This window comes from Oncorhynchus masou, chromosome 24, assembly GCF_036934945.1.
Source record: "Oncorhynchus masou masou isolate Uvic2021 chromosome 24, UVic_Omas_1.1, whole genome shotgun sequence".
NCBI classification, from domain to species: Eukaryota; Metazoa; Chordata; class Actinopteri; order Salmoniformes; family Salmonidae; genus Oncorhynchus; species Oncorhynchus masou.
The window spans coordinates 17,501,421-17,514,470 of NC_088235.1; the positions used below are offsets into that span (position 1 = coordinate 17,501,421).

Here is a 13,050-nt window from a genome sequence, read left to right on the forward strand (position 1 = left end):
CTGTGCAAATATGTCAAGCGTAGGGGCACCATGCATCCCAAAAACCTGAGGGGGCACATTACATGAGGATGGCTGGGGGGTTGTCCAGAGGGGGCTCGGTCTTCAGACCATAAATGGGCGATTTTTGCATTTTTTAAAACACCTTTTTCCTGCAACCTAGATCATTATACTTAATTCTATGTAAAAATAAAACAAGTATATTTATCTGCCTATCTAAGCATACCTCTTCAACTGTCCGTTCTTCCTGCTTCTTTTTTCAAAGAAACAAAATATGTTTCTCTGCTCAAATTTGGGTAAAAGATTAAAAGGAATGTGAGTCTTATTCAGTACATTTAGTTATTGCTTGCTTTTCTGAAGTCTACAAACCTGGCCAACAGGCATGTCAGCTAAGATAGTTAGACAAGTTAACTACTCTAACTTCAATGACAGCCTGAAAAGGCTTCTTGGTAGCTAGTTATGATGTTGGGAACCTATCTGAGCTAACTTCATAAAATTGCAAGGTGTCAAGTCATATTACAGAAAAAAACATTTAAAAAAAGGAAAATTCTGAAGGGGCACATGCCCCTGTTTCCCCTATGGGCATGAGGCCTCTGGCTGGACTCCCCCGCCAAAGTGAAGCAGATGCCTTTTCTTTCCCTTTAATCCCCACTTTCACTACCAAATGCTGTGCAGTTTATTCTAACAGTTGGAATTAACTGTATTATTTGGAGACATAAAACAATGGTACTGTGCGCTTGTTCAATCTAATTGTACAATACGCCATATTATAGTTAGGCTACACAATGAACTCCTGTGAATAAAAAATAAATACAAATTGTGTAGCGGCGACCGCGCGCACAAATCAACGCTGTTCTTCCGAGCTGCGGCCAGATGCCAGAGGGTATGGAAGGGAGGGGTTATGATTGGCTGAAGTGGGTTTGTTGCCTTGGCGACGGAGAGGGGTTTGGTAGCGTTGCTGTGCGGCGTGATCTGCGCGTTGCGTGTATGAGGAAGCAGCTGCGGATGTGATCTCCGACACTGTGAGAAACTGAGACAGACACCTGAACACACGATTCCAGCCATACTGCTATTTTACAGGAACCGCGTGTATGATTGTAAGTAGTTGAAAATATATGCTTATTTCATTGCATGGTGTGATATCACGGAATGCGTTGTGTTTTCCATGGCCGGTGAAAGGCAGCGCGAAGTAAATGAGAGCAGTAACTGATAGCTCGAGCAGCCAGCATGGCAGTTCTATAGCGGACAAACATGTAACGTTACTTCCCCCATTTGTTATCCGAACTCTTGCTTTGCGTTATGGTAAGCTACATAAACAATGTTATATGGAAACGTTTCAATTATTTAGTATGTGTTTTAATATTGTTTTACTTGAGTTTCTCAACTCCACAATATATACTATACTAGAGCCTTGTGCTAAGAAGTTGTTTTGGCGTCTTGTCTTCCATGTGGCATTAGCTATCGAGCTAACTGTAGCAAACTTCTTTTGTGACCGAGCAGTAGCCAACAAGATACAATTGACCGTCCAATGTTTTTATTCCGATTTGAGCATGCATTAAACACATTTACAGGCGTATATATCAATTGCAACAATGTGTAGCGACGGTGGAAGTAGCTTCGCTACTTTCCTAACAGTTTTAAGGGTCATATCAAATGGCAAGTTTTCGCATGCAGTCATTCGATGAACACGTATCGTTGTCGTTTCTTGAATGTGTTATGTTTACTCCCCGTTTCATTCGACGTTAGATTGCCATGAGTCATGACACGAGTCTGCCTGCAAGTTAAACCATTTGTCAGACACCACATCGATAACTGCCTGAACTTATTTCATGTATTAAATGAGGTCATGCCATCTGTGTAATTTGCAGCATGGAGATTTTTAAAGTCATCTGAAATAGTATTTTAAACCTTAGTCCTTGATTTGTTAATGCAAGAACGATTTTTCATTAGAGGAGAAAATGTAGGTCAATTATGTGGGGCGACAGTAGCAGGGGGTGTTACCATGTTTGACTCTGTAGCCCATTTGCGGTGTTGTCGGTCTATCAAACGGCGATAGTCGCTTTGATAACTTCTTTTTTTGTGTGAAAATGATGAGTGAATTATTTCTCTGTTATTGATTCCTAATTGAGTGAGATTTCCCGTGACACGTGGTCCAGGGGATATCGAAGAGCTGATCAAGCGAAAGATTGGTCGCTAACCTTTAATTTCTTCCGCTCAACCTCCTCTAATGTCCCATGAGTTGGCCTGCACTCAATGCAATATATATCTGGATGGACTTTGAGTCAAATCTCCAATCACTCACATGCAGATTGTCCCACGTTGCAATTTTGTCAGTTGAAATGGAGCGTGGTCTTTGACAATGCATTATGGGACAGCTACACAGCTCACCGATGATGGAAGAAGTCACCACAGAAACTCTGAAGAAGACCCTCGTCATATATTGGAACATATCTGCACATCCCTGGACATTCAATGGGTTTAGTGTCAAATTGCCTTTGGAGTAGCTACAGGTAACTGCCAAAATAAAGGGAACACCAACGTGGTGTCTTAAAGGAAAGGTTTGGACTGTTGTTTTTGTGCATCTCTAAGCAATGTTCTATCGATTCCTGGTGTCATTTCATGTGTATCTGAGCTATTTCCATTAAAGCAGGCAGAAATTCAGTCGGTATGACTTAGCATTGCGATAAAGCCGCTTTCATTACACTGGAAGTTAATCAGAATGTGACTTCTAGCAAAACATATCATGCATGTCGGATGTAAATACTGGCTAATGTCATAACGCAGGAGGTCGTCTTCTCTCAAATGAGCCATTGATTCTATTTTTGCGATATTCCTACCTCAAGATATGTGTAATTTAAGAGGTGCCACCTCTTCAGTCTAGGGTGCATTGCATGGTACCATTGTGAATGTCAGACTCAACACTCGAGGCACATTGATCTGCAGGTTGAACATGGTGAAATTGTAGACTCCTGAATTTGTTTACCTGATTTTTACACCCATTGTATTGTGGGTTTTGTAGTTGACTTGAGCTGCAACAGATTTCCACAACAATTTTCACATGTTGCTACCAACCTTATTAAAACTATAAAATTAATGATTTGTTCACAAAAAATATTATTCTCACATATTAGTGTTATATAACATGGTAAAATTATAGGAATGAGTGGTTTTGGATTATTCCAATTAATAGGGCATTGGGCCACCACAAGCATCCGTCATATCTTCAATGCGCCTTGGGATTTTATTTTATTTTTTATTTTCCCTTTATTTTACTAGGCAGGTCAGTTAAGAACAATGGGGTTAACTGTCTGTTCAGGGGCAGAACGACAGATTTGTACCTTGTCAGCTCGGGGATTCGAACTTGCAACCTTTCGGTTACTAGTCCAACGCTCTAGCCACTGGGCAACCCCCCCCCCCAAAAAAATATATATATACACACACATACATACATACATACATACACTGGGGCTGTGGGTTGCAAAGTTCCGGGAACTTAAAACCAATTCTGTAATCCTCCAACCAGGAATTCTGGGAGTGACAGTTCTATATTTGGTTATCCATCAGTATTTATTTATTTTCTTATCAGTCACTCAATTAGCCGTGTCAGCTAAAAAAAGTAGATTGGTAAATTATAGATTTTTTTTTTAGTATATACATAGCATATCCACAAAATGTTGCTTAGGGCCCCCAAGAAAATGTTACTGATGGCCCCCAAAAGGCTAGGGCTGGCTCTCATGTGTGAGAATGGTTGTGCGTAGCTGATCTGCGAGCCACCGCAGCTCCTTATGAGTTCACATTTTGTGGCCCACAACCCTGTCCATGTTGCCGATCCCTGGCATAGATTCTAGAAGTATCTGGGACTCTGTTGGAGGGCTGTGACACCATTCTTCCAATAATGGAATTTATTGTGGATGTTTTGTTGATGGTGGTGGAAAACGCTGTCTCAGTCGCCACTCTAGAAACAACCTTAAGTGTTCAATTGAGTTGAGATCTGGTGATTGAGACACTTACACACACACTTTAAACCCCTATGCTCCTTTGAGACCACTATTTCAAAGTCACTGAGATCTCGTCTACGATGGTAGCCAGAATAATGGCCAAATGGGCATTTTTATACATGAACCTAAGCATGGTGGGATGTTACTTGCTTAATTAACCCAGGAACCACACCTGTGTGGAAGCACCTGCTTCCAATACACTTTGTATCCCTCATTTCCTGAAGTGTTTACTTTATTTCGACAGGGGGACTCTGAATTTGTGAGGGGGACTCTGAATTTGTGAGGGGGACACTGCCTTGTGCTTGACCTCAACGGTTGATGAAACCAGTTTTAAAATGTCTGTAGCAAATTGAGTTATAAAACTATGATTTAACAGCAAAAATCAACCATCATTCCGAGGACTAAGGTGTCAGATTTTTGGGCAAGTGCCATATTTTAAATGGTACATTTTCACCCCAAAGTTGTAGTATGGACATGTCTCATTACGTAACACTTTTTCAAGTTCCTGTAAAAACTCGTCAGTTTTTAAATAACGTTTTATTTACCCATCATCTAGATGAGTAGTCCTTAGATGAGCACAAGTTAAGTTAATTTATTTGCTTATATGCCTTCAGAATGAAGTTATATTCTCAAACACCCCCTTGGCCTTCTCATTATCAAACGGCTTAAATTGTGGAAAAGTCAGATTTTTTAAATTGTATTATTGTTGATAGCTTCATTTGAAATGTTTTTGTTTTCGGCATTATGTTTGACCCAGGCCTTTTCATTAGGGTAGCGTTGTTTAAAAAAAACGTTTCAATATTAATTTGTAACCTTTTGGGATTTATGGTAATGAAATTAGGAATGTTTTTATAATGCGTAATATCTGACCGCAAAACATAATATTTATGAAATAGATAAGTACATATCCTAATCTCAGAGATTCCAGAGGGCATTTTGTGAAAGTTGATTCTTGAGATTATTTATTTTATTTTTACCTTTATTTAACTAGGCAAGTCAGTTAAGAACAAATTCTTTTTTTCAATGACTGCCTAGGAACAGTGGGTTAGCTGCCTGTTTTCTGAGAATGACTGCTACACTAAATCCATGAGGTAATGGATTATCACAAGATTGTCTGACTGTTGGTGGCCAATTCAACATTTTTTGTTCTCCATAGGTTTGGCAGTTGGTGTGATAACATACAATAATAGTATCCCCTCTCGTGTCTGTGTGATCATGTCTCCCCCTTTCTCTTACAAAACAGGATGATGATTTGGATTGAAACGTGTTGCCTACTGTAGTTGTCTTGTTACGCAGGCAAGTGTGAGATTAGGGTGGGGAGGGGCAGTGTTCCTGTTTTGTCAAACAGATGCTGTTTGCTGACAAATGTGCCACAGATAAACAGGCCTGAGACAAAAGTAGGGAAACAGAAGTGATCAACCTGTCATTAGTTTACTGCCAGGAATTCAGGCCCATCGTGTGTTTGTGTGTGAGCACACTGTACGTGATTGGTTTTCTTTGAACCATATGCTGTTAAAAATGTTTCGACCCTGTGTGTTTGCAAGTGGAAAAAATGTATGTACCATAATGTGCACAAGTATACATACTTCTAGACAAGGTCTGCAGCCAGACGGGTAAGTATCTTAGCTGCCTGAAGTAGTTTGAGACGTTCTCTTTCATGGCATTCATGACTATAAATATGCCCTGCCCATAACCCTAGTAATGCTGCTGCTAACCCTGCTATGTAATGGCTATCTCTCAGCACAGGCACGTGGTGGAAAGATTGTCACAAGTGTGTGTGCGTGTAGGGGTGTATGTGTTCTTGATCATCTTGGCTGCTCAACATAATAAGGTTATTTCAATCGCCGGCATTAGATTCTAGAATCAAACCCCCCACCCACCCACCCTTTTATTTGCACTCAGCACTATGTTGACAACAACACACTAACCATTATCCACAGTGAAAGAAGACATGCCATTTTAATCAAGAAGTGCAATAGAAAGAGCCCGGTGCTTCAATTTTGGTGAATATTCTGTCCTTGTCCTCTGGGACATGTTGAAGTGTACCAGACTGACATTATCCATCTCACTCTGGAGACTGGGGAATGGAACACTAATGGTTCTGAGACATGTAGGAGGCTATAGGTGCTTTGTTACTCTTAATACATTCATCATGCCTTGTCTATAGGCGATAGTTCTATCATAAACATGTTTCACAAGGTAATATGCCAGTTATTCCGCTTTCCAAGAAGTAAATACTGTTAGATTGCATGTTCTTCACATGCATTAGTGTTAAGGACTTATAAGGCTTGTATGTCTGTTACTTTAAGGCCTACCAGTCTGTGAATACAAAAGCATTCCCTATTACGTTAACAACAATGCCATGTTATCACAGTGTGATGGACTTCGACCCAGAATGATGAAAGGTTAGCCTATACCGCTTCAGAACTATAGTAGTGGTCTGTATAGAGGATTGTGTTTTAGCTGGGGCTGTTTAATGGAGGCCATTAGGATTAGCAGCAGTCCTTAAATAAGTTGACATGTCTGGAAGTCTGTTATGGAGACCGAAATAGTTAACTAACCTCTGTCACTCCTATTATTCTATTGACTCCAGTGTGGTAAGGTGTTGCACTCAACACCCTTTACACCCAATTAACACTCAAGGTGTGAAGATAACTGGTGGTCTGACGATGTGTGTAGCGACTGGGCCTATCTGAACATTCTGGAGTAGCGTTTGGGGTTTGAGAAGGTGTTAGAATTAGAAAACCCACTGCCTGTAGGAACAAAAACGGGTGAGTTTTGTGCCGTTCATGTAGTTAACTAAAGTACCAGTCTGATCAACAGCCAGTCTTGAAAAGGTCTGTGATTTAACAATGACCTTCAAACATTGTGTTCTCTATGCGTGGTTGGTTGGTTTATTTTTGTAATTAAACTAGTAATATCATCAACCACGTGTAGTTATCTAGCTTCTCCTGCGTTGCTTATAGTCGATGCGGTTAATTTCTCATCGCGAATCACAGCCTACTTCTCCAAACGTGTGAAGATTTAACAAGCACCTTCGCGAAAAAAGCACTGCCGTTGCACCAATGTGTACCTTGCCATAAACATCAATGCCTTTCTTTAAAATCAATACACAAGTATATATTTTTGAACCTGCATATTTAGTTAATATTTCCTGCTAAAGTTAATTTCTTTTAACCTCTCTTGGGTAGAGGGCAGAATTTTCACGTCCAGATAAAAAGCGTGCCCAGAGTTACTCAGGCCCAGAAGCTGGGATATGCATAAAATTGGTAGATTTGGATAGAAAACACAGAACTGACATGGCAGGCAAAACCCTGAGGACAAACCATCCAAAAAATATATAATTTCAGCCTTCCACCGTTTCCAATGGCTTTCATGTTTATTATGAGAGGTCCTCCCAGATTGTAGTTCCTAGGGCTTCCACTAGATGTCAACAGTCTTTAGAAAGAGTTTCAGGCTGGTTTTTGGGAAAATGGAGCAAGAGGTCGTAGTTTTTCTAAGTGGCTCCCATTTTGGCTGTAGTGTTTCCAGGGTGAAAGTGCATTCTTTGTTCATTTCCTGGAGATAAATAACATACTATTATCCGTCTTAAATTTTATAATTAATTTACGTATCAGGGTACCTGAGGTTTGATTATAAACATTGTTTGACTTGTTTGGATAAGTTTATTGGTAACGTTTGGGATTCATTTTGAAGGAGGGAAACCGGTGGACTATTGAATGAACCGCGCCAGCTAAACTGAGTTTTTTTTATGGGTATAAAGAAGGACATTATCGAACAAAAGGACAATTTGTGATGTAACTGAGACCTTTTGGGGGGCCAACAGAAGAAGATCATCAAAGGTAGGGCATTTATTATATTGCTGTTTCTGACTTTTGTGTCACACCTGCCTGGTTTTTTTGTGCTGTCCTCAGATAATCACATGGCGTGCTTTCACCGGTAAAGCCTTTTTGAATCTGACACAGCGGCTGGATTAACAAGAAGTTAAGCTTTAGTTTGATGTATAATACGTGTATTTTCATGAATGTTAAATATTTATATTTGTGTAATTTGAAATTTGCGCTCTGCAATTTCACCGGATGTTGGCCAGGTGGGTCGCTACTTTAACATTGAAGGTTGTGCAATGTAACAGCAATATTTAGACTTAGGGATGCCACCCGTTTGATAAAATACGGAACGGTTCCGTATTTCACTGAAAGAATTAACCTTTCGTTTTTGAAATGATAGTTCCCGGATTTGACCATATCAATGACCTAGGGCTTGTTTTTCTGTGTCTTATGTTATAATTAAGTCTATGATTTGATACAGAAGTCTAACTGAGCGGTGGTAGGCAGCAGCAGGCTCGTAAGCTTTCATTCAATTTTTTTTTTTTACCTTTATTTAACTAGGCAAGTCAGTTAAGAACAAATTTTTATTTCAATGACAGCCTAGGAACAGTGGGTTTACTGCCTGTTCAGGGGCAGAACGACAGATTTGTGCCTTGTCAGCTCGGGGGTTTGAACTTGCAACCTTCTGGTTACTAGTCCAACTCTCTAACCACTAGGCTACCCTGCCGCCCCTTCAAGCCTATCAACTCCCGAGATTAGGCTGGTGTAACCAGTGTGAAATGGCTAGCCAGTTAGCGGGGTGCGTGCTAATAGCGTTTCAAATCGGTGACGACACTCGCTCTGAGACCTTGAAGTAGTTGTTCCCCTTGCTCTGCAAGGGCCGTGACTTTTGTGGAGCAATGGGTAACGATGCTTCGAGGGTGGCTGTTGTCAATGTGCTCCTGGTTTGAGCCCAGGTAGGGGCGAGGAGAGGGACGGAAGCTATACTCTTACACTGGCAATACTATATAGTGCCTATAAGAACACCCAATAGTCAAAGGTATATGAAATACAAATGGTATTGTGGTAATTGTCATTACAAATTTATTAATAAAAATAATAATTTTGTCCGATTTAATCGGTATCAGCTTTTTTTGGTCCTCCAATAACTGGTATCTGCGTTGAAAAATCATAATCGGTCAACCTCTACTTCTGACCCACTGGAATTGTGATGCAGTGAATTATAGGTAAAATAGTCTGTCTGTAGACAATTGTTGGAATGCACAAAGTAGATGTCCTAACCGACTTGTCAAAAATAGTTTTTTAGTTAACCAGAAATTTGTGGAGTGGTTAAAAAATTAGTTTTAATGACTCCATCCTAATTGTATGCAAACTTCCGACTTCAACTGTAGACGTAGAGTAATTGATGTGCATATAGGACGTAGAGTAATTGTTTATTGATAGTCTCAGCATGACTCCCTGGCTAAAGGGTTAACTAGTGATTATTTTAAGATTGATTGTTTTTTATAAGGTAAGTTTAATGGTAGCTAGCAACTTACCTTGGCTTCTTGCTGCACTCGCGTAACAGGTAGTCAGCCTGCCACTCAGTCTCCTCGTGGAGTGCAATGTAATCGGCCACAATCGTTGTCCAAAAATGCTGATTACCGATTGTTATGAAAACTTGAAATAGGCCCTAATTAATCGACCATTCCGATTAATCAGTCAACCTTTAGTCAGAAGTTTACATACACTAAAGATATCCTATCAGAAGCTTCTAAAGCCAATTGACATAGTTTGAGTCAATTGGAGGTGTACCTGTGGATGTATTTCAAGGCCTACCTTTGACATCATGGGAAATTCAAAAGAAATCAGGCCAGACCCCAGAAAAGAGATTGTGCACCTCCACAAGTCTGGTTCATCCTTGGAAATAATTTCCAAACACCTGAAGGTACCATGTTCATCTGTACAAACAATAGTACGCAAGTATAAACACATTGGGACCACGCAGCCGTCATACTGCTCAGGAAGGCGACCCGTTCTGTCTCCTAGAGACGAACGTACTTTGGTGCGAAAAGTGCTAATCAAATTTATTTATATAGCCCTTTGTACATCAGTTGATATCTCAAAGTGCTGTACAGAAACCCAGCCTAAAACAGCAAACAATGCAGGTGTAGAAGCACGGTGGCTAGGAAAAACTCCCATGAAAGGCCAAAACCTAGGAAGAAACCTGGAGAGGAACCAGGCTATGTGGGGTGGCCAGTCCTCTTCTGGCTGTGCCGGGTAGAGATTATAACAGAACATGGCCAAGATGTTCAAATGTTCATAAATGACCAGCATGGTCCAATAATAATAATAAGGCAGAACAGTTGAAACTGGAGCAGAAGCACGGCCAGGTGGACTGGGGACAGCAAGGAGGAGTCATGCCAGGTAGTCCTGAGGCATGGCCCTTGGAGAGAGAGAGAGGGAGAGAGAGGGAGAGAGAGAGAGGGAGAGGGAGGGAGAGGGAGGGAGAGAATACATACTTAAATTCACACCGGAGAAGTACTCCAGATATAACAAACTGACCCTAGCCCCCCGACACAAACTACTGCAGCATAAATACTGGAGGCTGAGACAGGAGGGGTCAGGAGACACTGTGGCCCCATCCGAGGACACCCCCGGACAGGGCCAAACAGGAAGGATATAACCCCACCCACTTTGTCAAAGTACAGCCCCCACCCTATTTCATTGTGGAGCTTTTTACTAGGATTAAATGTCAGGAATTGTGAAACTGAGTTTAAATGTATTTGGTTAAGGTATATGTAAACTTCTGAATTAAACTGTTTATACACATCAATTAGTCTTCAGTGGAAGAAAGATTACTAAGACACACTCAATCACATGAAGGCACAGATGACTGGTTTTCATGGACAGACACAGTAGCAAGATGTTCACCACTCTGTTTACTGTTTCTCAGGCCGTCTAGACTTAACCGTTCATGTAGCTTTAGTATTCTGATCTTAGAGTTTGATTTGCATGTAAATGTGTCCACAGTGTGTCCAGGTGACCTTTTCCCGGGCTGTATTCAAATGGAATTGGCCAGTCCGCAAACAAGCAGGCAATGTTAAAGGGATTGCAAATGGGTTAGCTTAACTCTAAGTATTAGTTAGCTTGCTAGCATTTATGAGGCCAGCACACACGCTGGGAATGAATATCCTCCAACATTATTATGCCTCTGGAGAATTGTGGGAAAAGTGCTGATGATTTCACCCACTGTATGTGCTTTTGGTAGCCTGATTGCGTTCAGACCTGAGGAGAAATCCGCACACGATGCATCCCTGACTACCCCCTGATGTGTCAGCCAGATCTGAACACAATCGGACCATAAAGCGACTTGTGCGTCTGGACCCGTATTTTCAATGTGATCTTTGTATTAGGATAGCAGAAGTCCCATGTAAGTGTCAAGTGTAGACACCACCTCAGTGTTGCATGAAAAAGTGAAACTATTCAACTCAGGCTGTGTGATTTAAAGGTGCAGTATGTAGAAATCGCACCGCTATTTCCTGGTCGCAAAATTATAATAGTTCGCCAAATTTCAGTTTGTGACAAAAGAAGTATAGAGAATCATTGTCCCTTGTATCTAATCTGCTGTGAAGTGTCTTTTAAATAACCAAAAATATTGTATTTTAAGCTTTTTGAAGCTGGTGTACAAAACTGAAAGTATGACACAAACAAAACTAAGAACGGGAAGTATAGAACAGATCTAACGCTTCTTAGACTTGCTTTCAATGAGAGAGACAGATCTACGGTCTAACTCACATTTCTATGTGAATTTAGCCAGTTAGCCCAAAAAGTTACATATTGCAGCTTTACAGGAAGTGAGAGAAGAGCAGAAAAACAACAACAGCGGTGTGCTGTCTTGGTTCTTTATTTTAGTCTTCCTGATTTATGTCAGGACCATATCTCCTTCTTGTCTTCTCTGAGAGTTCTCCCCTTTGGGTTAGTAAGCTCTCCTCTTCTCCTGCTCCTCTCTGGCCATATCTGGTGGTTTCTGGTTTATGCCACTGAAGCAGCCAATTTGTCTGTTGCCGCTGCCTCCTCTATCAACCCATCAAGGCTCTTGTCTGTCTGCTGATATGATCTGGCCTTTGTTTGGAGGTTACTGCTTTTAATGACTGCAGCTGCTCACATATTTCATCTCCTGACACACACACACACACACACACACACACACACACACACACACACACACACACACACACACACTGCTCAGAGCCACAGACCAGACGTTGTGTACCTTCTGAAAGCTTCTCTGATCATGTCTACTTAAGACTAGTGTGACTTTACTAGTGGTGGAGGAAAAATTGATACAGTTACATACCGTGATATTGTACTGTATGATATTGACAATATCATAATATTTTTTGTGCTAGTTGGCTGTACCTGCACCAAAAATCCAGTTTCTTTCATAGCTTAACCGAGTTTATAATGGTGTAGGCCTATGTTCAAAGAATGCACAACTCACATTGGTGTCAAATTATTACATTGGTGTCAAGTTATTACAATCTATGTCAAGAAAAAAGCTGAGACGGAAGGGTTTCTAGATTATGAAATAATTATTCTGTTACGTCATTGATTTGAATAGACTAGTATTAACAAGCGTTGCTGAAATACTCCACACGTTTCACCCACATCTTCTGGAATGAGCACATGCATTTTAATTTGTTCCGAAAGTTGCGTAGTACTACCCTTTTAATACATGATTCTGCAGCTTGTGAGTGTTCTGCCACGTAGCTCTGTGTTAGCTGGGGCAATGTTTGCACACTGACTGACTGAACTCTAAATCACATGACCCTTAAGAGAGAGCCATCGCTGAACACTGATAGTCTGAGTTGTACTTTGGAAGGCCAGAGCTGGCAAGTGTCTTCACTGACATTTTCAACCTCTCCCTGACCCAGTCTGTAATATGTACATGTTTCAAGCAGACCTCCATAGTCCCTGTGCCCAAGAACGCCAAGGTAACCTGTCTAAATGACTATTGCCCCGTAAAACACTCATCTGTAGCCATGAATTGCTTTGAAAGGCTGGTCATGGCTCACATCAACAGCATCATCCCAGACCCCCTGGATCCACTCCAACTTGCATACTGCCCCAACAGATCCACCGATGACACAATCTCTATTGCACTCAACACTGCCCTCTACCACCTGGACAAAAGGAACACCTACGTGAGAATGCTGTTCAGACTACAGCTCAGCGTTCAACAGTAT

At 41.0% G+C, this 13,050-nt stretch overlaps 1 protein-coding gene across 2 annotated transcripts in view; it reads left to right on the top strand.

Annotated features, from left to right (window-relative positions):
- The first annotated feature begins 985 nt into the window (after positions 1–985).
- LOC135511870 (forkhead box protein N2-like) overlaps positions 986–13,050 on the top strand; it is a 41,506-nt gene continuing 29,441 nt past the window's right edge. Inside the window, exon 1 of one of the 2 annotated variants that reach the window (XM_064933370.1) lies at positions 986–1,094. The gene's annotated coding sequence lies outside the window, so the exon portion shown is untranslated. Of the gene's footprint in view, positions 1,095–1,141; positions 2,508–13,050 lie in introns of those variants that run through there. The other variant, XM_064933371.1, reaches the window with a different exon arrangement.